General features: G+C 47.5%; 1 long non-coding RNA gene across 4 annotated transcripts; it reads left to right on the forward strand.

Moving 5' to 3' along the window:
• Positions 1 to 21621: 21621 nt before the first annotated feature.
• Positions 21622 to 27578, forward strand: LOC119364382. Of its 4 annotated transcripts, XR_005174883.1 has the most exons (7): positions 21622 to 22301; positions 22385 to 22534; positions 22760 to 22841; positions 22927 to 23025; positions 23156 to 24699; positions 26639 to 26952; positions 27050 to 27578. It is a non-coding gene; the product is annotated as an uncharacterized LOC119364382 (long non-coding RNA). The 4 variants fall into 4 exon arrangements; XR_005174886.1 differs by lacking the exons at positions 26639 to 26952; positions 27050 to 27578 and having other exon boundaries at positions 23156 to 23470; positions 23919 to 24810; XR_005174882.1 differs by lacking the exons at positions 26639 to 26952; positions 27050 to 27578 and having other exon boundaries at positions 23156 to 24810.
• Positions 27579 to 27889: the final 311 nt, after the last annotated feature.

The following is a 27889-nucleotide window of genomic DNA, read 5'->3' on the forward strand; positions in this document are numbered from 1 at the left end:
GGGGAGAGTGCGGTGGGTCGTCGGCGGCGGTGGAGCGGGGGAGGGTGCGGGGCCAGGGGGTCGGCGGCGGCAGCCGGTGGAGCGGGGGAGAGGGTGCAGGGGGTGCTCGGCGGCGAGGGGGACCGGATCTGGCGAGGTGGGATAGCGATCGAGATGGAGGGGGATCGAGATCGAGTGTCCATGAAATTTAAAAATATTCATGAGTTCAAAATTAAAGTGCCCATGAAATACAATCGAGAAATGAAGGCTACAATTTAAATACAATCGATCTTAGCTAGCTATCTGTTCACAATCTTCTTGCCCTTATTTTTCATAAATGGAGTTCTTCTCTTGAACGGACATCCTTTAGGTAGGGTGGCCCTGCTTCTTCTTGTGGTGTATGCTGATACTTCATTGTCGTCGTCATGTTCCATCTTCGGGTCGCCGTACTTGTCGAAGTCTTGCTCATTGGTGACTCCATCCATTCCGATGATCTTCCTTTTGCCTCTCCTCACGATAACACAACTGGGCTTCGGCGGGTCGGTAATGAAGAAGCATTGGTCCACTTGGGAAGCCAGTACCCATGGCTCATTTTTCGCGGTGACGTTTGCGCCCGCGCTCTTGGATTTGGCTTCGGTTATAACCATGGTGGTGAAATACCGGTCTTCTTTTATGACGCTCTTGGCCCATCTGACATGGAATATCGTGACCTTCTCTCTAGCGTAGCTCAGCTCCTAGATCTCCTCGATCCTTCTGTAGTATCTGTCCTTTTCGTTACCGGTGTAGGATTCCATCGTTACCCCGGAGTTCTGATAACCATCGCTCTTCATGTCCTTTCCCTCGGTGTAGAATGTGTAGCCGTTGATATCGTACGCCTCATACGTCATGAGGTTGTGCTCGGCGCCCTGTGCCAAGGCGAATATGAGTTGTTCTTCCGCGGAAGAATCCTCATGTAAAGGGTACGACAAAAGCTTCTGCTTGAACCAACGCGTAAAACATGAGTTGTGCTCTTTGATTATATCTCCGTCTGTCCTCTGTTGGCCTCGGTCATCGTACGTCTTCTCAATAAAGGTTTTGTGCTCTACCACCCAAGTATCGACCACGTCTATGTGTTGTAGCGCGACTAGGTTTGCTCTTTCAAAGTCGGCGAGTCGACCCTCGAAGTCGACATCATTTCGCGGCGACCTTCACGGTGACCCCATCCAACAAGCCTTCCGAGGTGCCTGTTGACAGGCAGACCAACGGGGTTCTCGATGCCTAGATAATTTGTGCAGTAGGAGATGCACTCTTCGGTCCGAAAGCCCCTGGCTATGCTTCCCTCTGGACGTGACATGTTGCTAACGTATCCTTTGATGACACCATTCATCCTTTCGAACGGCATCATGCTATGCAGGAACGTCGGCCCGAGTTGGATGATATCCTTCACGATATGGACCAGCAGATGCACCATAATGTCGAAGAATGCGGGCGGGAAGTACATCTCAAGCTCGCATAGTATCACCATGATCTCTTCCTGTAGCCTTCTGAGTTGCCTCACGCCAACCGACTTCGGAGAGATGACATCGAAAAAGTTGCATAGGCCAAATAGCATTTCATGGACGTGTGCGCCCATGATCCCATAGATTGCAACTGGAAGTATCTTCGTCATCAGCACGTGACAGTCGTGAGACTTCATCCCGCTGAACTTCTGCTTCGCTGGGTCTAGGTATCTGCTTATCTTCCCCGCATAACCGTAAGGAAGTTTTACTCTTACGAGGCAGGTGAAAAACTGATCGATCTCCTCCTGACTTAGAGTGAAGCACGCGGGAGGGTAGTCATTTCCGGTCTTCTTGGCCTTTTTGCCTTTGCGACGACTTTCCGTGTCCTGCTTCGCCTCATCATCATCATCATCATCATTAGCGTGAAGCTCCTCCCTGATGCCCATTGATTTCAAGTCTACCCTTGCATTCGGCCCATCTTTGGTCCTCTCTGGCATGTTGAGCAGGGTACCAAGCAGACTCTCGCACACGTTCTTCGTGATATGCATGACATCAAGGATGTGAGGCACACGATGGATCTTCCAGTACGACAAGTCCCAACAAACAGACCTCATTTTCCATACCTTCAGCAGAGTCTCTGGCGCCTTTCGCTTCTTTCCCGGCAGTGGGCAATCTTTCCAATTTTTCAACAACTCGTCTATTTCCTTGCCGCTCCTCGTACTCGAGCGTCTTCGGGGTTCGGTTGCACCATCGAACAGATCCTTGCGTTTCCTCCACGGGTCATCGTCGCGAAGCCACCTTCGATGTCCCATGAACACGATTTTTGAAGACCCAGGATCTCTATGTAGCTGGCGATACGTTGTGTCATCCATGCACCTGACGCATCCAGAAAATTCGTGGACCACCTGCCCCGTGAGATATCCGTAACCGAGATAGTCGTGCACCGTCGTGAGCAGTGCGGCTCTCATAGGGAAATATTCTTTCTCTGCGGCATCCCACGTATTGGCTGGCGTTTTCCACAGCGTGTCTAGCTCCTCTTTCAGCAGCCCCAGATACAGATTGATGTCGTTCCCTGGTTGTTTTGGCCCTTCAATTAGCATACTCGTGTGAATGTACTTCCTCTTCATGCACAACCAGGGGGGAAGGTTGTACATCCACACAAACATAGGCCAGGTGCTATTTGTGCTTCTCTGTCTGCCAAACAGATTGACTCCATCAGTGCTCGTGCCCAGCACGATGTTCCTTGGATCCTTCCCAAATTCTGGGTGTTCGAAGTTCAACACTTGCCACTGGCTCCCATTCTTAGGGTGACTCAGCATCTTGTCTTTTTTATTTATCTCCGGATCATTTGCGTCATCTTCTCGCTTCTTCTCCTCCCTATCCACGTGCCAACGCAGGAGCTTTTCTACCTTAGGGTCCGTGAAATACCGCTGCAGACGAGGAGTGATCGGAAAGTACCACACCACTTTTCGAGGAGCTTTCTTCCTCTTCTTGTATCGAGTGACACCGCACACCAGACATATGGTAGACTCCGCATGCTCGTCCCGATAAATGATGCAATTGTTCATGCACACATGGTATTTCACGTGCGGTAAATCCAGAGGACACACGATTTCTTCGCCTCCTCGAAACTGGTCGGGCACTTGTTCCCCTTGGGAAGACGTTCGTGCCAGAATGACATGTTCTCGTCGAAGCATGCATCGGTCATTTTGTGTTTTACCTTCATCTCCAGAGCCATGAGCGTTACTTTCAGGCGGGTATCCTTGGGCCTGCATCCTTCATACAATGGAGTAACCGCGTCTATCTCCAGTTGATCCAGCTTGGCTTTCTCTCGGGCGGCAGCTCTTGCGTTATCCGTCTGCTTGAGAAGCATCTCTTGAATATGAGGGTCCTGCACCCAGCCCATCGATGGTCCATCGTCATCTGCTCCGCCGACATCTTCATCTTCATGATCATGCCCTTCGTCTGCTCCGGCATTTTTCTCATCATCATCTCCTGCATCTTCTACATGATGATTGTGTATAGCATCACCGTCGTGATCATGTCCTGGAGATTCTTCGTCTTCTCGCCCGCCCGAGCCGCACTGGTTGTCTTGCTGCCCTTCCTCATTTCTTGCCCGGCCCCCATGGATGACTTCATAGTCATCTTCATCACCTTGCCACCGATAGCCATCCATGAAACCACGCAAGAGCAGGTGGTCCCGCACCTGCCTGGAATCCGGGTCCGCAATAAGGCTCTTCAGCTTGCATCTTCGACATGGACATCTTATCTCTTTCTCGTTCTTTTGAAGCATCTCGGCCTTGACGGAGCTCAAAAACCTATTGACGATGCCTTCGGTCATCGTGCGGACCATGGTCGCCTGCGGGGTAGAGCAAAACGATATTTTAGAACCAAGAAAATTTTTGGCATGACTTTCCCTAAAAATAGGACCAAAAAGAATGCATAGTGCCAAAATTCTCGCCGAAATGGAAATGAATCAACATTCCGGCAAAATATTGGCAACTATCGCATTTCAAATACCGGTACCTGCAAACACAAACATATATGCAACACCACGAACATACATAGATCTAGCTAGGCCATAAAAGTGCATGTGCATGTTGTTGGAGGGAGAACAACATAAAGATAGCTTCCCCCTTACTTACCTATCAAAAAAAGGTAATTTAACCACTTAATTTGGATGAATCTATGGTGCAAATGAGGTGAGGAGGAGGAGGCAGCCGAGACAAGCTTGGAGGAGGAGGTGGAGAGAATGAAGTGGGGAAAGTGAGTGGGTAGGTGTGGCTGTCCAAAATATCTTGTCGGTCCTAGGTTACTAATGGCGCACCACCTTCAAATGCGCCATTAGTAACCCTGGTTACTAATGGCGCACCTGCTGGTGGTTTGCCTTTAGTAGTTTTGCAAAAATAATAATATATATACATATATATATACTAATGGCGCACCGTGGCATAGTGCGCCATTACTAGTTTAAACTAGTAATGGCGCACTATGCCACGGTGCGCCATTAGTAGTTTTGCAAAAAAAGAATAAAAAAATATAATAGTGGCGCACTATGTGGCTGTTGCGCCATTACTAGTTAGAACTAGTAATGGCGCACTGTGCCTGGGTGCGCCATTAGTATGTTTGGAAAAAAAATTGTTACTAGCGGCGCACCATGTGTCTGGTGTGCCATTAGTGTCTTCCACACTAATGGCGCACCAGCACATGGTGCGCCACTGCTATATAGTAGTGGCGCACCACATGTCAGGTGCACCATTAGTATCCATTTCATCTATAGCCCTTTTCCTAGTAGTGGTAATTGCTGGTTGGCTTTGGTTTAAAAATTTACAGCCCATTTCTTACTACTTATAGCCCATTTTCTAGGGAATCCCATTTCTTACTACTTACATCCCTCCTCGTTTTGAAAGATTTGCAGCCCAGCGGGGCTAAGAAAAGCAAATAGGCCTCGGTTCGGTATTCTCCAAAAAAAAAGAACTGGGCTAGCCATTTTTAGAAAGAAAAATATATCAACTAGGCTCGTCATGTGCTTAAATAAAAGCGTAAGCATGGGCTAGACGGGCCACAACTCCCGCACAACGCGTAGTTGAGCTCCGTCTCTAAAGCTAAAAAATAACTGGGTGAGCTGCTGGGTCCCTGGTGTTAGCCGCTCATTGTGTAATTCTCTTGTTTATTGACTACATTGACAATGGTGTGGGACCTAGTTGTCAAGCAATTAGGAGGAAGTATTTTTTTGGCTTGTAACAACGAGGCACCTTCTTGCGTAATGCAATAACCCTGGTGGGTCCCTACTGTCAGCCTCTCCACGTACAACCATCTCCTAATTCCTCTCGGTATTTGACCATGCTAACAACGCCAGACGACGGCGGGCATAACAAGCGAACTAAGGCAGAGAACGATGGTGAGGCCTCGGACGGGAATGAACAGGAGCCATGGAAGATGCAGCAGTGTAGTGGCAGGCGGAGGGGAGTACGAGGGCAACAAGATATAACTCAAGCTTACAAATGGTACAAAAAGCCCAAGGATTAATTGTTCATCAAATTTAGACAAAAACCCAGATTGAAAATGGCAATAACATCTAACCCAACCACTGTTTTTCACAGTCACAAACAAATGGATCAGTCTGATCCATAAAATCATCATCCTGTGCAAAAAAATTATTGGAGGATGACTACAAGTTGTTGTAAATAGAAGCCGAGCATGTTCAGAAGCCCATTTGTCCACTTGAAACTTCTTTTTTTGCTATTCAACATGTCCGTCCGTCAGAAATCTCTTGTTGAAAAACTTAAGCCTCATGGACAATAGTAACCTCGCATTCAACAGTAAGGATGTGACAAAGCTTCTATTTGCCTAGTTGGATGCATATCCTTCCATCGTTATTGTCCTCAAACGAATGTCATGAGAACTAAGAAAATCCTGGTGCTTATTACGCCACCGATTGGTTACATGTTTTCTCCATGTGTTTGTTCCTAAGTAGACATGAAAATTGAAAATAGTTAAGATCATAAAAAAGAGTATATCAAAAGAGCGACAACTGAGCGATTAATTCTAGTACAATATATATGGGCTTTGAATGTGCATGAAATCATCACCTCTATATATAAATTCTCCAGACATCAAAAGCATCACAACAAGCCAATAATTATGTTCAGATCATAACTAAACATTCTGATATATAAGATCATGACAGAATCCAGCAGCATTGATAGGCTATCCATGGACGAACTCTTCATTGAGCATACTGTCGGTGTCAAAACCGGTAGATCTTGGGTAGGGGGGGCCAATGGGACACAATGTTTACCCAGGTTCGGGCCATCTTAAAGGACGTAAAACCCTACGTCCTGCTCGATTGTATTTGATGAGTATAGGGGTTACAAGAGTTGATCTACAGATCGTAATGGCAAACCCTTGCTGTCTAGCCTATGATTATTCTGATAGCCTCTACGGACTAAACCCTCCGGTTTATATACACATCGGAGGGGCCTAGGATTGTACAGAGTCAGTTTACAAGGGAAGGAAGTAGTATATCCGGACACCAATCTTGCCGTCCATCCATATAGGAGTCCTACCCGGACACGGGGGATGGTCTTCTGCTTTATCTTCACGGCCCATCAGTCCGGCCCATATCGAATAGACCGGACACCCGAGGACCCCCTAATCCAAGACTCCCTCAATATCCCCTGAACCAGTCTTCGATGATGATGTGTTCGGCACGCAGATTGTCTTCGGCATTGCAAGGCGGGTTCCTTCTCCTGAATATTGTAAGTTAGCTTCCCTTCTGAAGGAACTCTGTCCGGCTCTGCATAATCAATACAACCCTTAGCCACGAAGGCAAGATTTTGAAATAGGAACATTGTCTTTTACTGAAAACTTTTTTCGGCGAAGCGTCACACTCGACTCTTCAATATTTCGAACTGTTTTCACGCCTATCATTTCTCGTTTCGAGGTCGAGCCTCCATTGGCACATCTTCTCAAAAGCAAAGATCGTGCCTGTGACGCCCGGATATTTAGGCTACAGTAATTCCACGCTAATGATGCCACATCACCTTGGTTACTGTTGTTAATCTCGCGATGGTTCAAAAACGATTCAAATTCAAATTTAAAATCAAGTCAAACAATTAAAGTTTTCAAAAGTCAAAACTAAAATGTTCTTAATGTGACAAATAAATCATGGATATTATTGGTGGAGTAACAACATCTTTATAAAATATTTAAATACCCTAAAGTGATTAAAACAACATCAAAACAATTAGTTATACTCCTAATATATTTTACCAAATACTAAACTAATTTTATTCTGAGGTAAAACTTTTTAGAACAGTGGATTATTTTGACACACTATTTTTGGAGCTATTTTCATATTTTACTAAACCAAAAATAAAGTGCAACTAAAATAATTAGGAACTAAAAGAAAATAGAAAAGAACAAGTAAAATAACATAATAAATAAAAGGCCAAAAGGCCTCCCCCTCCCACCGGGCCTCGACCCACCGGCCAACTGGCCGGCCCAGTCGGGCAGCCCACCCGCACGGCCCAGCCGACCCCCACTCCTCCTTATCTCCTCGCCCACTGAAACCCTCACCCGATCCCCACTTCCCCCACTCTCCCCTCACTCCCCCGATCTGGATCGAGATCGGGGCGACCACGCACCAGACCCCGTCGACGCCACCACCCCGGATCGCCGTCGCCGTTACCTCCTCGCCCCTCCCCTCTCCTCGCACGACCCCCACCTGAAGCCGCGGCCACGCCTCGTTGCTGCCCCGACCCCATCGCCTCGTCGCCTCGCCGATGCCGCCTGGAGCCCGAGCCGCCGCCCGAGGACCTTGCCGGACCACCTCGCCGGCCTGCCTCCTCCTCCTCGGCGGTCTGCCTCCTCCACAACGTGTCGTCTTCGACGGCCTCCCCAAGCCACGGTGCGCCCCGTCGCTGCCCCACCGCCTCTTCCTCGTTGAACCGCACCAAGCCTCGTCGGCCACTGCTTCCTCGTCTTCGTCGTCACCGTCGCCACCTCGAGCCCACTATCGCACACCTGCAGGGCCCAGTGAGCATCGCCCCTCTCCTCTCCACCTCTGCTTCCCTCGCCGGAACCGAGCGCGCCCGTCGTTCACGCCGTGGCCTGCTGCCGTCCCTGATGGCTATCGGCCTCGTGCTGCTTCGCCACTGCCCGCGCTCCTCTCGCGCCCACACGCCGTCCAGCCGCCGCCCTGGCCCCCGTGCCGAACTCCGTCACCGTACGCCGCGGCCCCTGCTGCATCTGCGCCGCTCGGCCCTTGCCAGGTCGGGCGCCGCTAGCGCCCCAGCGCCCGCTCGCCCGTGCGCCCGTGCCCGCTCGCCCGTGCGCCCGTGCCCACTATGGCCAGGGCCATTGACCACTGGGCCAGTGCCCCCCTGGCCCTATGACATGTGGGGCCCAGCCCCAGCATGTTTTTTTTAAAGGAATAAAAAAAGGAATTAAAAATAATGATGAAATAAATAAATAAATAATATCAATTAATTAGTTAATTAATTAAATAATTAATAACTTAATCAATTCTGTTAACTAACTACTAAACCAAATTAACCTGCTAATTAATCTGTCTAAACCGTTAGTTAGTTAGTTAGGCAATGACATGCGGGACCCCCATGCTAGGTTGACCAGGCCAACTGCTGACGTCATGCTGACGTCAGCAATCACTATTCTGGATAATGTTAGGGGTAAATAATTAAATAAATTCTAAAAATGATTAAATCTTTTAAAATTGATATAAAATAAACCGTAGCTCGGATGGAAAAACTTTGTACATGAAAGTTGCTCAGAACGACGAGACGAACCCGGAAACATAGCCCGTTCATTCGCCATGCATCCCTAACCTATCGAACTCGCAACTTTCCCCCTCCGGCTCCTGTGCCCGAAAACACGAAACACCGGGATACTTTCCCGGATGTTTGCCCCCTTCCCGGCATCACCTCATACCGCGTTAGGGCACGACTAGCTTCACGCTTTGCATCGTCATGCATCTGTTTGCTTAAATATTCATTGTTTCTTCCCCTTTTCTTCCGCTAGACACCGAGACCGACACTGCTGCTGCCCAGTTCGACTACGGTGTTGACGACCCCTCTCTCTTGCCAGAGCAACCAGGCAAGCCCCCCCCCCCCTGATCACCAGATATCGCCTATTCTTCTCTATACTGCTTGCATTAGAGTAGTGTAGCATGTTACTGTTCAGTTACTCATATTCTGTTGCATAGCCTGACATTGTTGCTACATCTGTTGATACCTTACCTGCAATCCTAAATACTTAGTATAGGATGCTAGTTTATCATCATTGGCCCTACATTCTTGTCAGTCTGCCTTGCTATACTATTGGGTCGTGATTACTCGGGAGGTGATCACGGGTATATACTATATATACATACATACTATACAGATGGTGACTAAAGTCGGGTCAGCTCGATGAGTACCCGCAAGTGATTATGATGAGGGGGCTGAAAGGACAGGTGGCTCCATCCCGGTAGAGGTGGGCCTGGGTTCCCGGCGGCCCCCGACTGTTACTTTGTGGCGGAGCGACAGGGCAGGTTGAGACCACCTAGGAGACAGGTGGGCCCGGCCCTGTTCGGCGTTCGCGGATACTTAACACGCTTAATGAGATCTTGGTATTTGATCTGAGTCTGGCCATTTGGTCTATACGCACTAACCATTTACGTGGGAGTAGTTATGGGTATCCCGGCGTCGTGGTATCAGCCGATGCACTTCAGACGTCAGTGACGGAGCGACGCGCGCCGGATTGGACTGGAACGCCTGCTAGGCTAGGTCTGCTTCAGGTCGCCCTCGCAACATGCAGGTGTGCTATGGGCGATGGGCCCAGACCCCTGTGTGCTTAGGTTTAGACCGGCGTGCCGGCCTCTCTGTTTTGCCTAGGTGGGGCTGCGACGTGTTGGTCTTCCGAGGCCGGGCATGACCCAGGAAAGTGTGTCCGGCCAAATGGGATCAAGCGTGTTGGGTTATGTGGTGCACCCCTGTAGGGAAGTTAATCTATTCGAATAGCCGTGATCTTCGGTAACAGGATGACTTGGAGTTGTAACTTGACCTTATGACAACTAGAACCGCATACTTAATAAAACACACCCTTCCAAGTTCCACAGACAACCCGGTGATCGCTTTTCCATAGGGCGACGAGGGGAGGATCGTCGGGTAGGATTATGCTATGCGATGCTACTGGAGATGCTACTTGGAGATGCTACTTGGAGGACTTCAATCTACTCTCTTCTACGTGCTGCGAGACGGAGGCTGCCAGAAGCGTAGTCTTCGATAGGACTAGCTATCCCCCTCTTATTCTGGCATTCTGCAGTTCAGTCCACTGATATGGCCTCCTTACACATATACCCATGCATATATATAGTGTAGTTCCTTGCTTGCGAGTACTTTGGATGAGTACTCACGGTTGCTTTCTCCCCCTTTTTTCCCCCTTTTCTTTCTTTCTGGTTGTCGCAACCAGATGCTGGAGTCCAGGAGCCAGACGCCACCGTTAACGACGACCCCTACTACACCGGAGGTGCCTACTACTACGTGTAGCCCGCTGACGACGACCAGGAGTAGTTAGGAGGATCCCAGGCAGGAGGCCTGCGCCTCTTTCGATCTGTATCCCAGTTTGTGCTAGCCTTCTTAAGGCAAACTTGTTTAACTTATGTCTGTACACAGATATTGTTGCTTCCGCTGACTTGTCTATGATCAAGCACTTGTATTCGAGCCCTTGAGGTCCCTGGCTTGTATTATGATGCTTGTATGACTTATTTTATTTTAGAGTTGTGTTGTGATATCTTCCCGTGAGTCCCTGATCTTGATCGTACACGTTTGCGTGTATGATTAGTGTACGATTGAATCGGGGGCGTCACAAGTTGGTATCAGAGTCGACTGCCTATAGGAATCCCCCTTCCAACTCCTTGGCCGAAGTCGAGTCTAGACTTTACAAAACTTTTACTGACATGGCTGTGCGGCCCATGGGCCCACGTCGCCATTGGGTGGTATTAGGATCTTTTACTCCTTGTCTATACTCTGGGACTCTGATCTCTCTTCTATTCGGGTTAAATGAATTTTGCTAAATCTAACATTAGGATCTCGTTATCACTTTCACCCGGAGAGCCCCTTGTTACTGATGATCGACTGCTGCACGTGAAGACTCTGAAGATACTCTCCGCTGTAACTCGAGAATTTGTGTCCGTTGCTTTTGCAATTCCCTCCCATCGAAATATCCCTATGGATAAATACATACATCTGTCGTTCTTACTTTTGTCCCCAGTTGATCTTGTCATTGGAAGATACCCTGAAATTCTCTCTATTGATCCGAGAATACTTTGTGCCTACTGCCTTGCAGTTCCTTACCACCTGGATACCCCTACGGATAATTTCTCGCACTTACCGAGTATCCACTCATCCCCAGTTGATTCATGTATGTCACGAATCCTCGAAATATCATTCGATCTTTCGAAAATCCTGAGCATCCTATTACTCTTGAATTTTTTGATTGCTTGCATTATGGTTAATCCCATAAGTCTATTAATCTTGTTGACATCCATTGTCATTGTCATTTTGAGTCCGTCGATTCGATTTGTTGCGAAAGCTCGCAATCCTCAAACAGATCCTAGAATTCATCCTTCCGGCTAATCATGTGCCGGTTCTCGCCAATTAAATTGTCGTCGATTGTGCCCCTAAGTCTATTGAACTTATCCATCCTTGATCACAGCGTCTGCTTCTGATCCTTCGCTTTGTAAATCATAATTCCTTAGCAATTGAGCTCTAAGTTATTCAGTTGTTTCTATAATCCAATGTCTTTGCCTTGCTTCTTCCTCTGGTTGTGTGTCGATACTCACCCCAGATCCTTTGTTGGATTTTATCCGACAATATCCTTCATATTCAATAACCTTGAGCCTTTCCTAGGATATATACCACCTTTGGTAAATTGTATCCTTTGCTTTGTCAACCATGCTCTACTTTGAGCTTGTGTTAATTACTCCTGAAGTTCATGGTATATGTTCTAAGAAGCCCCAATGGCTTGAACATATGCCTTCCTTAATATGTGTGAACTAGAAAGTTTTCACGAGTCATACACTCCTGGTATTTTGCCAGATAAAATTTCAACACTACAACCTCCTCGAAAGTGAGAAGTGAATGAAAGGTTATGCATTGGAGAAGTGGGAGTCGACCTTGAACCTTTGTGTTCATGCCCATGGACACGATGTATATCCTATCATGGAAACTTGTTGTAATAATAACTATTTCCTTGATAACTAACATGTGGTATCTGTGAATTGATCCCTTGCAACCGTGGTTCCGACCATGATTGTTCTTCTTTGATCCCATTTCTCGGACAAGTTAAAACAATTGTCTTCTATGGATCAATACACCAGTCCAACCTTTACTTTGATCTTGTGTCGAGTATTAACCCCCTGGTATCTCGAGATTATCATGGAACTGCATAACTTCTTATGAGTTCTTCATCAAGTGCTACCTTCCAACTGATTCCAATTTTCCACGGGCTCTGAGTTATTAAACACTCAAAGAAACCGATAACTGAACCGAGTCCGCACTATGGTTCAACAACTCTTCAGTAAGCTTCTATAAGTACGAGTTTGTACCCGATCACGTCATTCCTAGCCTATTTGACTATATCATTATCATGATGATTTTAATTGTGCTACCCGGTCCTTATTCCCGGAGCACAGCTTTCAACGATAAGCTAAGCTTGCATCGATTTTCGTCGTCATATCATTTCTCCTTGAACAACAAACTTGATTTCGAGTTTGTGTCCTAATCGTGGTTCCAATAACCTTTCGCTTCATCATTCATTTGACTTGATGTCATCGTCGATCGATTACATCTTCGTGAAATCTCTCGACAATTGTGTCGTGATCATCATCAACATTTTGAGCTCTTCCGGGATATCAATTGAATTCATGAAGAGAAATACCATCCTTGCCCTCGATGATTTATATTATCATCGACCACTTTATTGCCTCCCGTTCAACACAAACTTGTTTGTGTTTCGTGTTATACCTTGAGATCAATGCTATCCAGCAATTGTTCTTCTTTACCTTGGAGTATTACCATCTTTTATGTCAATAATGTCGTGAGAATTTCACCACCTCTTATGCATTCTTGGTACAAGTGATACTTCCTGCCATCTCCGATCATTCCTTGGTCCCCGTGTTGTTTTTAACCAGGATACCAATATGCTAACGATGTTGCTTGAGTTCTGTACTTCTAGCAACCCTATTGCTTTGAAGTTAACGATCGATAGTTCGTTCTTAGACTGTTGGTTATTGAATCGTCACTCTAACATTGATCTTGTCGCCTAAGGTCATATTTCGGGCACACCTTTCAACTAATGATTGATGGTGTATGTTTTCCTAGAGCATACAACATTATATCATTTGAATTGACAAGTGTCATCTTCTTGTTCACATTATTGCGGAAATCCATCCATTTGGAATTCTCGATGAATTTTCGTTGATTCCATCAGCTACCCCCTCATCCTCTCCTTGGTTTAAGGATGAACTATTACTTCAAGAACCCGCTCCCATAGTTCATTTCCTGAGAATCTTGAAATGTCATTTCGTCTATTTGTGTTGCACCTTTTCTTCTCGGACATCCTGAGTCTGAGGTATCATGACACCAAACGGATCTGAATCTCGGTCAGATATGATGGTTGGGACAACTTTCCAAGAGTTATGATGTTGGTCCTTTGATGACCCGGTAACATGATGTCATGCCTAGCACCCCCCCCTGGGTGGAGGACCTATTGTTGTAGTATCCTTTTTAGCAAGTTTAGCCATTCTTCCATGAGGAAATTGTAAGACTTATTCTATAAGTTGCTCCTGATGGATCCTTTGTGTATCCAAAGTCCGACCTTTGCTTGAAGACCATGTCAATGCTATCTCGAAGCATGTCTGTGGTACTCCGATCTTCAATAAGAACATTTGAAGCCCAATGCTAAATGTTTCTTGCTCAATTATCCAAACACCGTTGTATGGGTAATGTCATGAAATTTCTCTCCCCTTACCTAAAGGGTTTTCTACATTATCTCCTGTCGTGGATATCTTGCTCTTCTTGTCCTTGGGAAGGATATACTCCTGAAATATGTGTTTAAACACATTTTTTCCTTTCCCTTGTTCTGTTTAACCTGATGATCACATTTTCCTTTCCATTGGTTTGTTTGACCTTTTCTTGTGATCTATATAACCTAAGCAGTAATAATTCACTTCTTATGTAAACACCTCGGTGTACAACTCTGCCAGTGAGACCCTGTTACTTTTGTTGATGACATTTCGGTAACCACCGATGGATGAGAACTTTGCCTACTGGTCTGCCTCGTTCAACGAGCAGGAAAATGGTTCTCTTCGTCCCTCGCCCTTGGTACTGATGTTGTTGCCGACATAACTGATAGGCTATCCTCTGACATACCTTGCTTGAATGATCACGCAAGACGTCTCCGCCCTTCCTACTTTTAACCCACATGGTGGGCCCATAACCCACAGTTCCACAGGATCGAAACCTGACTCTCCTATACACCCCTGTTCCTAAAGCTATTCCTCACGCTTGGCTTCATATGAAATATCACGAGCCACCTTCCTAGTGATCTATTCTGGTATCAGACACAATACTTATTCCCGTTGCTTTGAACCCTTTCGTGCCTTGTAACAGGCATCAAACGATTGCCTGCCCGCTCGAAACTTCCCATGATACCTCCTTACTTTGCTCTCGATACTTTCTTAAGTTTCAATTCGAGAGTTACTTCCCACCACCTTCCCCGATGTTATTGACCAGATAGTTAACCTGGTTCGTTCCCCCGGAATACCCACCCTTTATTCTTTCGGAAGTACGATGGAATTCCCGAAGAAAGGATGCCGACTTCATCATGATGACCTAAAGCAGAGAAATGAATACATCAACGAAAAGGATCAACCTCTTCGAAAGGGCAGCCAAGACCGAGAAGACTCGTTAGGTTTTTCGCTACCAACACCTTTCCCCCCTTACTCCACCGCTTAAATCTCGGGACGAGATTTCTTGTAGTGGAGGAGAATTGTGACTCCCGGATATTTAGGCTACAGTAATTCCACGCTAATGATGCCACATCACCTTGGTTATTGTTGTTAATCTCGCGATGGTTCAAAAACGATTCAAATTCAAATTTAAAATCAAGTCAAACAATTAAAGTTTTCAAAAGTCAAAACTAAAATGTTCTTAATGTGACAAATAAATCATGGATATTATTGGTGGAGTAACAACATCTTTATAAAATATTTAAATACCCTAAAGTGATTAAAATAACATCAAAACAATTAGTTATACTCCTAATATATTTTACCAAATACTAAACTAATTTTATTCTGAGGTAGAACTTCTTAGAACATTGGATTATTTTGACACACTATTTTTGGAGCTATTTTCATATTTTACTAAACCAAAAATAAAGTGCAACTAAAATAATTAGGAACTAAAAGAAAATAGAAAAGAACAAGTAAAATAACATAATAAATAAAAGGCCAAAAGGCCTCCCCCTCCCACCGGGCCTCGACCCACCGGCCAACTGGCCGGCCCAGTCGGGCAGCCCACCCGCACGGCCCAGCCGACCCCCACTCCTCCTTATCTCCTCGCCCACTGAAACCCTCACCCGATCCCCACTTCCCCCACTCTCCCCTCACTCCCCCGATCTGGATCGAGATCGGGGCGACCACGCACCAGACCCCGTCGACGCCACCGCCCCGGATCGTCGTCGCCGTCGCCTCCTCGCCCCCCTCTCCTCGCACGACCCCCACCTGAAGCCGCGGCCACGCCTCATCGCTGCCCCGACCCCATCGCCTCGTCGCCTCGCCGACGCCGCCTGCAGCCTGAGCCGCCGCCCGAGGACCTTGCCGGACCACCTCGCCGGCCTGCCTCCTCCTCCTCGGCGGTCTGCCTCCTCCACAACGCGTCGTCTTCAACGGCCTCCCCAAGCCACGGTGCGCCCCGTCGCCGCCCCACCGCCTCTTCCTCGCCGAACCGCACCAAGCCTCGCCGGCCACTGCTTCCTCGTCTTCGTCGTCACCGCCGCCACCTCGAGCCCACTATCGCACACCTGCAGGGCCCAGTGAGCATCGCCCCCCTCCTCTCCCCCTCTGCTTCCCTCGCCGGAACCGAGCGCGCCCGTCGTTCACGCCGTGGCCTGCTGCCGTCCCTGATGGCTACCGGCCTCGTGCTGCTTCGCCATTGCCCGCGCTCCTCTCACGCCCACGCGCTGTCCAGCCACCGCCCTGGCCCCCGTGCCGAACTCTGTCACCGTACGCCGCGGCCCCTGCTGCATCTGCGCCGCTCGGCCCTTGCCAGGTCGGGCGCCGCTAGCGCCCTAGCGCCCGCTCGCCCGTGCGCCCGTGCCCGCTCGCCCGTGCGCCCGTGCCCACTGTGGCCAGGGCCATTGACCACTGGGCCAGTGCCCCCCTGGCCCTATGACATGTGGGGCCCAGCCCCAGCATGTTTTTTTAAAGGAATAAAAAAAGGAATTAAAAATAATGATAAAATAAATAAATAAATAATATCAATTAATTAGTTAATTAATTAAATAATTAATAACTTAATTAATTCTGTTAACTAACTACTAAACCAAATTAACCTGCTAATTAATCTGTCTAAACCGTTAGTTAGTTAGTTAGGCAATGACATGCGGGACCCCCATGCTAGGTTGACCAGACCAACTGCTGACGTCATGCTGACGTCAGCAATCACTATTCTGGATAATGTTAGGGGTAAATAATTAAATAAATTCTAAAAATGATTAAATCTTTTAAAATTGATATAAAATAAACCGTAGCTCGGATGGAAAAACTTTGTACATGAAAGTTGCTCAGAACGACGAGACGAACCCGGAGACGCAGCCCGTTCGTTCGCCACGCATCCCTAACCTATCGAACTCGCAACTTTCCCCCTCCGGCTCCTGTGCCCAAAAACACGAAACACCGGGATACTTTCCCGGATGTTTGCCCCCTTCACCGGCATCACCTCATACCGCGTTAGGGCACGACTAGCTTCACGCTTTGCATCGTCATGCATCCATTTGCTTAAATATTCATTGTTTCTTCCCCTCTTCTTCCGCTAGACACCGAGACCGACGCTGCTGCTGCCCAGTTTGACTACGGTGTTAACGACCCCTCTCTCTTGCCAGAGTAACCAGGCAAGTCCCCCCCTTGATCACCAGATATCGCCTATTCTTCTCTATACTGCTTGCATTAGAGTAGTGTAGCATGTTACTATTCGGTTACTCCTATTCTGTTGCATAGCCTGACATAGTTGCTACATCTATTGATACCTTACCTGCAATCCTAAATACTTAGTATAGGATGCTAGTTTATCATCATTGGCCCTACATTCTTGTCAGTCTGCCTTGCTATACTATTGGGTCGTGATCACTCGGGAGGTGATCACGGGTATATACTATATATACATACATACTATACAGATGGTGACTAAAGTCGGGTCAGCTCGATGAGTACCCGCAAGTGATTATGATGAGGGGGCTGAAAGGACAGGTGGCTCCATCCCGGTAGAGGTGGGCCTGGGTTCCCGACGGCCCCCGACTGTTACTTTGTGGCGGAGCGATAGGGCAGGTTGAGACCACCTAGGAGACAGGTGGGCCTGGCCCTGTTCGGTGTTCGCGGATACTTAACACACTTAACGAGATCTTGGTATTTGATCTGAGTCTGGCCATTTGGTCTATACGCACTAACCATCTACGTGGGAGTAGTTATGGGTATCCCGGCGTCGTGGTATCAGCCGAAGCACTTCAGACGTCAGCGACGGAGCGGCGCGCGCCGGATTGGATTGGAACGGCTGCTAGGCTAGGTCTGCTTCTGGCCGCCCTCGCAACGTGCAGGTGTGCTATGGGTGATGGGCCCAGTCCCCTGTGCGCTTAGGTTTAGACCGGCGTGCTGGCCTCTCTGTTTTGCCTAGGTGGGGCTGCGACGTGTTGATCTTCCGAGGCCGGGCATGACCCAGGAAAGTGTGTCCGGCCAAATGGGATCAAGCGTGTTGGGTTATGTGGTGCACCCCTGCAGGGAAGTTAATCTATTCGAATAGCCGTGATCTTCGGTAATAGGATGACTTGGAGTTGTACCTTGACCTTATGACAACTAGAACCGGATAGTTAATAAAACATACCCTTCCAAGTTCCACAGACAACCCGGTGATCGCTTTTCCACAGGGCGACGAGGGGAGGATCGCCGGGTACGATTATGCTATGCGATGCTACTGGAGATGCTACTTGGAGATGCTACTTGGAGGACTTCAATCTACTCTCTTCTACGTGCTGCGAGACGGAGGCTGCCAGAAGCGTAGTCTTCGATAGGACTAGCTATCCCCCTCTTATTCTGGCATTCTGCAGTTCAGTCCACTGATATGGCCTCCTTACACATATACCCATGCATATGTAGTGTAGTTCCTTGCTTGCGAGTACTTTGGATGAGTACTCACGGTTGCTTTCTCCCCCTTTTTTCCCCCTTTCCTTTCTTTCTGGTTGTCGCAACCAGATGCTGGAGTCCAGGAGCCAGACGCCACCGTCGACGACGACCCCTACTACACCGGAGGTGCCTACTACTACGTGCAGCCCGCTGACGACGACCAGGTGTAGTTAGGAGGATCCCAGGCAGGAGGCCTGCGCCTCTTTCGATCTGTATCCCAGTTTGTGCTAGCCTTCTTAAGGAAAACTTGTTTAACTTATGTCTATACACAGATATTGTTGCTTCCGCTGACTTGTCTATGATCAAGCACTTGTATTCGAGCCCTCGAGGCCCCTGGCTTGTATTATGATGCTTGTATGACTTATTTTATTTTAGAGTTGTGTTGTGATATCTTCCCGTGAGTCCCTGATCTTGATCGTACATGTTTGCGTGTATGATTAGTGTACGATTGAATCGGGGGCGTCACAGTGCCCGCTCATTACGGGATACTCATCAATATGATTTGGGTAATCCAACCACGCCTTACGCACGATTTCATTGGGAACAGGGGAGTTTTATGGCTTGAGAGGGGGACGGTTGGCATTTTCACCGTCTATAAGAGGACAAAGATCCCTCCTTTTTCCCCACACCTTCCTCTAGCTTCTGCTCTCCAACCTCCAAGTTCTAGCGCCAAAGAACTCTGATCTTTCCTACTGCCAACACCCTCCCAGCCATGGCTGGGTCTGGCTCTAAGGGCAAATGGGAGGCCTCCTCCGTCACCAAAAAGGACATCAAGGATCTCTAGAGCGTGGGCTATTTGTCCGTGGATATCACGCACATGCTCCTCGACAAGGATAAGGCCGTTCCCACGCTGGGGCCCGACGAGAGGGTCGTGTTAATCCCCCATTTTCTCAGAGGGCTAGGGTTTCCCCTCCACCCCTTCGTCCAAGGCCTCATGTTCTACTACGGGTTAGATTTCCATGATCTAGCCGCAAATTCCTTCCTCCACATATCGGCGTTCATCGTCATGTGTGAGGCTCTGCTCTGAATCCCGCCACACTTCAGCCTATGGCTCAAGGTATTCAATGTGAAGCCGAAGGTGGTCGATGGACAGCACACGGACTGTGGTTGGGCCATGGTAAGCAAGCTCCCCAATGCCATCTGGCCCAAACGGGCATTTTCGAGACTGTCAAGGTGTGGCAGCAGGAGTGGTTCTACATCACCGAACCCCGCGACGCTAGATGGGCGGCCACACCTGACTTCAGATCCGGACCCCCACAAGACTCACCTCATGGACCGCTAAGGGCCTTGACTGGGGGTCCCAAATAGAGGTGAAGATGCTGCAGAAACGCATCTCCAATGTATTGGGTTCGAACACTTGTCTCACAAACGTGATTCAAGTGATGCTCTTCCGCTGTATCCTGCCCTGCCAACTCCGGGCCTCTGCCACGTGGGAGTTTAATCCGGAGGAGCCATAGGCCTTGAAGCGCTTCTTCAGCACCATGCACGAAGACATATGGAAGCTGCTCTTCAAGGCCCAGAAGAGTTGGCCAATGAAGACCGAGGACATCGGACTTGACATCGAGAATCCAGCCTCAGAGGTAAGCATAACTTTTCCAAAGATCTATCTGGTCAATGCTTCAATTACAATAGAGATTATATCGCCTATCTTTCGTACAAGGCTGGACGACAAAGGCAGAGCGGATCAACTGTCCGGCACCGCTGCCTGAGAACCCGGCCACACCCCAGCTAATGGAGATGTTGGTCCCGGCGCCTTATCAGGCGCCGGAGAAGAAGGCAAAGAAGAAGGGCAAGGAGGCCAAGGGTGGCCCTCGCTGCAAAGGTCCTTCAGACACTATGTCTGGAGAGACCGAAGTCCTCTCCTCCCACGAGGGAGATGAGGAAGAAGAGGAGGAGTAGGTGGAAAGCGACTCCCCCCATAAGGGGAGGAGGAAGAAGAGGACGACCTCCGAAGACCCGGAGGGGGAGGCGCCAAAAAGAGGCAAGCTGGCCCTCATGGACAGTTTGGACTCAGAGTCCGAACAATTCCCCAAGAGACCTCCCAGGGTGAAGCACCTGGGTGAATCGTAAGTATTCATAAACTTACTGTTCTTCTTCTATCTTCCTCTGCCTCCGTTCTGTAAGTTGTTTTGTTATTTGCCTTTCAGCCCTCCCCGTGAGGTCTAGCACACTCCATTATCGCAGGGGAACTCCCTGCCGCCCGAGCAGGAGGAGAGTGACACGCTGTCGCGGCCCCCCTAGCCTATCGCCATGGAGGACAGCGAAGTGTCGTCTCGAAGGACTTCTCCTGGCCGAGAAGGGGAGAACGAGGCCGTCGAGAAAGCGCCCGAGGTTAACACCTCGGCGGCCGAAGACCTGGGGGAGGCGACCCAGATGATAACCAATGGTGGGGAGCCCCAACAATCCGGCCCCCCGCCGAACACCATTCCGGAGACCAACGCAGCTTCGGGATCGGATAAGCGCCCCCTTCAAAAGAGGGGGGGGGGGAGCAGCAACTCCATCAATAGCCTCCATTAATCCGGAGGCGTCTCATGCTCTAGAGGTTATGGAAAAGGTTCAGTCTGCTATAAGCGGACTGAATGAAGCCTTCTGCAGCCTACTGACATGCTTTGAGATATGCGACATAATGTTCTAAAAACTGTTCATATGAAAGGATAAACCTATATATAGACAGTAGCCCCTGAGGCTCTGTTCGATTTAGAAAAACCAGACAGAGGATCCACATATTAATCCTGATAGTAACATATTGTGCTACATTTGTAATAGGCATCCAAGTTGGCGGCTACCGCCCATGTCGTAGAGGTTGCCGAACTCAATCGGAAGCTTCGAGTGGGCGATGAGGAGCTCGACCGCATCAACAAGCAATTCGAGGAAACGCAAGGTATGCGGAAAATGTTTAAGAAGGAATTTATTTGCATTTTAACATATAAGGTTGCTAGCCAACTTGGCTTCAGGAGGCTCCCTCGATTTCCTGCCTTCTCAGCCGTCGGATGATGGTCAAAACGGTCTTCTGTGTGATCTGATACGTTGGATCCTCACGGCTTGTTTTGACCTGGCAGTAATTTCAGATGGCCAATGACTTGTGGGCTCGGCCTCACCTGCGATTGGCTAGGTTGGCCATTTTTGGTTGCGCGAGCGGCCTCTCCTCATGCGCCGCGTGCGCGTCGTGGGGCAGGTCGTGACCCCTCACCCAATCCACTCGCCCACGGACGAGGATCCTCTGCCGTTCGGCAGGGTGCCGTTCGACCACTGACTGATGGACCCATCGGGGACAGGCCCACATGGCAGCGCCACAACGGCAGGAGCCGCACGTCAGGGGAGCCGCTTCCCTCGCCCACACGCCCATCCCTCCCTGCCTCCTCGATCTCTCTCCCTCATCAGCCGCAATGGCACGAAGCAACAAACCCTAGCCCCCTTTCCCACGGCTGTTGCGCCCCGACCCCTTCCTCCACCCCCCTCCCCGATCCCCATGGTCGCCGTCCCTCTCACTCCTCCTGCCTCATCAAGACAGCCACCACGTCCATCCCTCCTTAGGCGCCATGGCGGCGGTCGGGCCGGAGCGGGGGCGGAAAGCCGTAGGGAGTCCGCCTGCAGGAGGAAGCAGTATAGGGGCTGATGGAGCGACGGATGCGATCCACCGCCTCCTAGGTGCTCATCCGCCCTGGCTCGTGAGGAAGCAGCGGGACGAGGGATGAGCTCAACTGGGCGCATCGGAGAAAGAGGGAAGGAGCGGATACCAGCCAGGAGGCTGCTCGGCTCAGTCCAGCCATGGAGCTGGCGCTGCGGACTCCCTGCTAGCCTCCTTCATCTTCATGTGGATTTAGGTGGCACACTAGATGTTGCACCACCGATGGCAGCAGCCAGATTTGGCGTTCGTGATGCAAGTAGGTGTTTTTGTCCTCCCGGCCTTTCATTCTTCCCCTCTCTTCATATATTATGTCTTATATCCCACTGCTCTTATTTATAGTGGCTTGGTGTTGCCCTTGCTTGATGGTGCTGGATATGTCAATAAACTGATCGTGGATTATCTCCAACTGGGTACTTACCTCTCTCGCTCTCAATGGTGACGCAGATCTCCTTTTGATCGATATGCCATTGTTTCGTGCAGCCGGTTGAGGTTTGTCTCTGAGCTTCCCTCTTTTGATTTTATTTATTTTTTCTGTTGGTCCTTTTTTGTTTGGGAATTAAGAGGACTGCATGCTCCTTCCTTGAGGTGTGTAGAATTTGCTGTCTTACATAGACATCATATTCCAAAACTGAAATATGCTGAACAATGCTCCCATGACTGAGAACAAAAACGAGGCCTGAATTTTTATATTATGTGCCTTCCAACTTTTTGCAGGTATGTAATGCGCAGTTCAGGGGCATAATTATGATTGAGCACCAAAATGAGACCTGAATCCAACTTCTTACAGATATATTAAGTGGGCCTTTTTATGCATATTCGCTCAGAAATATCAACTATTTGTTCTGAGGGAAGCTAATATGAGCTCCATTACTTCAATGCAGGTTCGGGTGTGCTTGTGCAGATAGTCGATGGGGCTCTTGGCCTTCTAGCTATAGACTGATTGACAAGCATGGTTCATTGTTATTTCCTTCCTTTAATAGGTAATGGCACTACACCTATCTCAGTTCTCTATAGACATCACTCCTATTTCTAGCCATCAGTTCTGTGTCTAGCCATCAGTTTTTGTTTCAGTAGCAAATAACCAAAATGAATGGATATTATTTGCTGTAGTATTGTAAGGGAAGCAGGTTCTCCAAATAAATGTGGAAGATTGCAGCATGAAGGGTATCACTTCACCGGATTTTTCTACTTCTTGGTGGGCAGCTAAATTAGTTTCCTTGGTCCGTTTCTCAACTTATCATAGAAGAACTCTTTATCTCTGTAATTTTCTCTTTATTAGCGCTGAAGGCATAGATCAAGTGCTACATGGCTATGCTCTTAGGAGCTTAGAGCATCAGTGGTTGGCCTCCTTTCTATTTGTTATTTTTTCTAGGATTTGCGTGTGTTAATCGGATGAATATATGGAAGGATACAGAGAGGCCAGAGGTATATATTCTTCTACCAATAAAAATCATTCCATTCTTTTCTTCACTCGATTAAAATAATTTGGTCGATCGTAGGAAGTTCCACTATTTATGTGTACTGCTCTCAATAAAACATAGGCTAGAAAAGTTCCCTTCAGTATGCATTCTCATGTTATTAAAACATTTTTGTGGTGCAGTCTGTTAGGCAAACTCTGTTTTCCAGTCAACAGTTTTTACCTGCTTTTCAATGCATGTAATACTGCTGACTTCTCTTCAAGTCCTAGCTGGTTTGTGTGCATTTTATGGTTCAGTGTATCATTGCAAGAGTTTATGGTTCAGTGTATCACTGCATGTTCCTAACACCGACAAATTTTAATGTTTTTTGTATTTTTTTCGATGCAAGCCTATTCTTCGACTATAAGACAATAGAGATTTCCTATTAAGTCTAATCTTTTTTGGGTGCATTACAGAGTTTGCTATCAAATTCTAAAGCAGCAAGAAGATAGCCAGCCTAAATTAATCAAGACATGAACAAGTGTCGAGAAGTTACGGATGCAGAAGTGCAACTGGTATCGCCTCTATTTTTTTGTCTCAAATCAACCGCAGAAAAAACTACTGGATAATCATCTTGCCACTTTATAATTGGCTTACTGCTATGATCCTGGTGTTATTTGCTATGAGAAAAACGAGAGGTTCAATGTGCGCCTCATATCATCACATCAAATGGAATAATTGGATAGGCTTATATATCATCATATCTGCACACATAATCTCTTCTATGATTGTTTACCTCTTCAGTCTACTATTCTTAGATGATGAACTTCTGCTCTTTTATGCCAAGTAGTTAAATTTGTGTGCATGTTCTCATGGATCATACTTAGATTTTGCAACTGTGGCCCATAGGGCCATGCTAATTAGTCCTGGCCATGATCAGGAGTAAATTTATACAAATTTTAATTTGCATGGTATTTTGTCCAGCACCGAAGGCACCAATGGTGCTATTGTTATGCTTATTTTTCACTTGATAAGAAAATATACGTACGAAATCTGCTTGAAGTTGTAACTGTAACTGTACGTCTGCATTGGATAATTTCTTGGACTCGTGTACAGTAGCTTGCAGGATCTTTTCAGAAGCAGCCCATAGGAAGTATAATCAGGCATCTTCAGCTGCAAAAGTTTCATTCAGCAGGCTTTTCCATGTTGCTATATCTGGATGGTCCGAGTTTCAAAAGATTTTCTTAGAGACGTTAGGTAAATTTGGCTATAATGGCCCTCCACATAGTAGGAATGATCCTGCAAAATTCCTATGTATGCTTGCCTATGTCTCAGTTTCAGTTGAATTTATACATACCGTCTAGCTCATTTTGGTGCCTCTTTTTTGGAATTCCTAGCATTTTCTGACCTATGTGGGTTTTCTCTTATAATCTGAGGAGTCCTTAAAATTGTCGATAATATTATAAGATACTAATTGATAATAGAAGAGTTCAAGGGTTTACCATGTTCTGCAATTATCTTTCATTAGGAACCAAGACGGCAATCCTCCAAACTTTTCAGCAATTTCCTATGTTTTTTCGCATGTAGGCATAATAAAAAGTTTATAGAAACACTATTTAATTTTTAAGGCCTCCTTAACTAGTTTACACATGTTGTTAGGTATACGTATATTTTTAGGACCATAAATATGTGTTTTTTTGAGCTGAAATATGTGTTTCTAAACACACACCAAAGTATATTTTTTTACGGCACAAGGATCTAAATTCTTGGCGTCGGTATTTGCTCAAACAGGAGATTACTAAAAAAATACATGTATTTTCAAGGTGGCATAATTTTGAATGGGGCTTTGTGCTACCAAACTAAAATGTGTACATTCATCTCATTACTCCCTCTGTTCCTTAATACAAGTCTTTTTTAGAAATTTCAATATGGATTGCATACGGATGTATATAGACATAGTTTAGAGTGTAGATTCACTTATTTTGCTCCGTATGTAGTTCATAGTGGAATCTCTTAAAAGACTTATATTTAGAAATGAAGGGTTTAGACAACAAGCCACTGTTTTTTCTCTTGTTAAAGGAAATTAAATTTGCTTCATATGTGCTTGCCCACAACTAATAAACCAATTAAATCATGGATTTTGTTTTGAATACAACTCTGTGCTACCAAACTAATATGTGTGTCTACATCTCATTGTAGACAACAGACCACATTTTTTTCTTCTTAAAAGATTTGTTGCCAATATGCTTGCCCACAACTAAACCAACTAAACCATGGAGTTTCTTTTCAATGTCCACATGGATTCGATGGGTTTGTGCGCCTTTTGGTACTTCATACAACCAAATAAGAATGTGTATATATCATCTCATTGTATAGAACAACAGACCATTTTTTTTGGCTAAAGAATATTTCATTACGTGCTTGCCCATACATATTTCTTTAAATGAGACTCTATACTATCAAGTTCTTTTTGTGAGAAAACTACGACTACAAGAAACTAAAGCGAGCAGAAGGTGCGCCGCCATCATTGCCCCTCCCTTGCAGGAGCCGGGCAAAACTTTTGTAGTAGACAGTCGGGAAGTCGTCGTGCTAAGGCCCCATCGGACCAGCGCAACAGAACAACAACTGCCGCCGATGAAGAGTAGTGTAGATCAGAAGGATCCAACCTGAATACACATGAATGTAGACGAACTACAACCACATCCGAGCAAATCCACCAAGGACATATCCGTCGGAGACACACCTCGACACGCTCACCGACGCACCATCGGAAGGCAGGGAGAATTTATTCCATCTTGAGGGAGCCGCCGTAGTTTCGTCTTCCTGAGCGGTACACAAACTCTAACAAAAGTCAAAGGAACATCTAAAAGCAAAGCCCTCCCATCGGCAAGGGTCAGGATTCACCATGCCACCATGACCCTAAGGCCAACAGAGACGAGGCAGACCAGTGGCGGAGCCGGCGAGAGGCAGAGAAACCCTAAACTCTATATTATCAAGTTAAAATATGTATATTCATTTCATTGTACATAGCAGTCCACCGCGTTCCCAATTAGAGGGGATTAAATCATGTTTTTTTTTCATCGCGGACATGGTTTTAGCGTGCCTCTGTGCCATTTGGCGCAATGGGTCCACTAGTATTAGAAGTGATATGTATACTGAGAGGTTAACTCATGGAATTTTTTGATTATGATCATAGTTGGTGCAGCCGAGGTCAAGACCCTCAAGGGTGCCCTTGCCCAAGCTAGGAAGGTGGCAGAGGCAAACAAGGCAGCTGCTGACAAAGCGGCTGCAGAGCTGGAGGCCGAGCAAACTGCCCGCCCCCAACATGAAGCTCGGTGGCCGAAGTCAAGCAGGAGCTGAAGGATGCCATCAGCAAATGCTAGACCTTGTAGCAGAACATTTCGGACCAGTTGTCTGAGGTTGGCAAGGCTCTCCATGATGCCAAAGAGGCGCAGATCGAGTCTCGGAGTCCTCGCGAGGAGATCCAGCAAGCGAGAGAGATAGCGACTGGTAAGGCCTTTCTTTTGCAGAGTAGCTTTGGAGGTAAGAGGTATATCTTGCTTACTCGAGTGTGGAGTTCTCCAAGCGCGTTTGCGGATCTTTCCAGGAGCGTCACCGATGCCGCACAGTTCTTTTGAGCCTAGGAGGGGAACTCGACCAAGAAGCTGTTTTGGTCGCAATTCCTCGCGTCGGAGCACCCAACGCCTCTGAACGACTAGCTGAAGCAGCTGACAGAGCTGCATAGGGTGGCCGACTTGTCCGTAAGGATCTAGTACTCCAACTCTGGCAGGCCGAGCCTATTCCCAACAGCTCCTTCGGCCTAGTGAAATGGCTTGTCGATGTGTGGCCGTGGATTGATGCGATAAAGCGTTCGGCTTGCATAGAGGGTGCCTAGATGGCCTTTGCTCGCGTGAAGATGCAATGGGCGAAGACGAAGGCCACCGAAGTGGCGACCGCGGGTCTGCCCGAAGGCAAAGATCATCAGAAGTCTGAGAGGTACTTCGATGACGTCCTAGAAGGAGCCCGAGTAGTAGAGGGCCAATGTTCGAAGGACGTGATATTTGATTGAATGTGTTTGGGTTGTACAAACCATGTTATGAACTCGTGCTGTGAGATATCTATGCTTGTGCCTATTGTTTCAAGTAATTTTTTTCCGCCTGTGCGGCCGATTATTGATATATTTCTGAAGGTTGCTAGTCGTTGGCTTCTGCCCCCATGTAGATGCTACAGGGGTGTTCTACATAACGCGTGACCACACTTTATCCAACGTCTTGGTCTGTAAAGGAGGTGTCCGCAGGGTGAACCAGGCAATCGGACTATGCGACTTTATTACCTTCACTTAGCCACAGGAGTCTAAATGTGGGGCTAAGTACTAACCCCTGGTGCGTGTGCGGCTATCCGGACTGCGGTGCCTTTTCCACGCGGCTGGACGAAGACCATCCCCTCG

Source organism: Triticum dicoccoides, chromosome 2B, assembly GCF_002162155.2.
Source record: "Triticum dicoccoides isolate Atlit2015 ecotype Zavitan chromosome 2B, WEW_v2.0, whole genome shotgun sequence".
NCBI lineage: Eukaryota > Viridiplantae > Streptophyta > Magnoliopsida > Poales > Poaceae > Triticum > Triticum dicoccoides.